The 1131-nt window shown below is 28.8% G+C and overlaps 1 long non-coding RNA gene across 1 annotated transcript; it reads right to left on the bottom strand.

Annotated features, from left to right (window-relative positions):
* Positions 1-93: 93 nt before the first annotated feature.
* LOC124891395 lies at positions 94-1120 on the bottom strand. Its single transcript, XR_007049678.1, has 2 exons — positions 518-1120; positions 94-373 (listed from the first exon to the last, which is right to left on the bottom strand). It is a non-coding gene; the product is annotated as an uncharacterized LOC124891395 (long non-coding RNA).
* Positions 1121-1131: the final 11 nt, after the last annotated feature.

Below are 1131 nucleotides of genomic sequence, written 5' to 3'. Positions count from 1 at the left end.
CTAAAAATTTTTAGTAGCAACGACAAAAGTTAGTCACTAATTTTTTGTCGCTAATAATTTTGTTAGAAAATTATTGAAACACTAAATCATTGAATGATTAAAATAACCAACATTCATATAAATAATTACTTATATTAGAATGTTCAAAATATATAGATAGCAAAATGCATCACATAATTGAGTCCAAACATCCACAAGTTCAAGTATTTTGTCAAAAATAAACTAATGTCAAATCCACATCCATTGAAATTGGTACGTGTTACTACAGACTGTTTTCTTCTTTACTCCTCTCGCAGCTTCATAACATGATTCCAATTGATCAATTTCAGATTCAGTTAGTCTTTTTTTTTCATACAATTTCTTTATGCTTTTCCTGTAATTAATAGGTGGAGATATTAAAATAGACCCAACTTCCTGTTGCTTCTTTCATTTTCACATATAATATGAACTTTCGACAGATTTCAATACAAAAAAAATAAGAGAAAAGTATATCTAATGATGTAAATTATGGACTTACGTCGAGAAGTTGGAAATGCTCAGCAACAAAAGATTTACCATCATGATTATGTGTATAACGTGCAAATGTAACTCACTTGAAGTTAGATCTCGACTTATTGTAATAGCCTATACAAACAAATAACAGTCAATATTTGCTTCATCAAGTATTAGAGAAGAAATAAATTGAAAGAAACTAAAAATTTAGCCTATTTTGATAGTCATCTATGCTTACAGATTGGGAGAAAGGAAAGAGACTGTTGAGAAGGGGAAAGAGAAGAAAGGTTACGCATTATATTTAATCGATAAAAAAGAAGTCTATACTTTCTAAGTTGTGTAGTTTTTTTAAATAAAAATTTATGGTGGTCTATTAACACACTAGTGAAGAAACACTCAAGAGACCTTTACAACAGCCCACTTAATTATACAAAATTTACTTTCTTAAACTTCCCGTCAAGTCAAAACCAGAAAAACTAATTGAAATGGAGAGAGTAGAGCTCAACTAATCTGAGTTTTACGCAAAAATTCAACACCAAAGCTAATAAGAATAAAGTCTTATGTTCCTCAAATGTTATATATGCATAAAGATAAAACTTTCACATGATTTTGTAAGAAAAATTGCATCTAATAGCATTG

Source organism: Capsicum annuum, unplaced genomic scaffold (genome assembly GCF_002878395.1).
Source record: "Capsicum annuum cultivar UCD-10X-F1 unplaced genomic scaffold, UCD10Xv1.1 ctg34836, whole genome shotgun sequence".
NCBI lineage: Eukaryota > Viridiplantae > Streptophyta > Magnoliopsida > Solanales > Solanaceae > Capsicum > Capsicum annuum.
The sequence above is the reverse complement of the archived record's forward strand: the minus strand, read 5'-3'. Positions and strand labels throughout refer to the sequence as shown.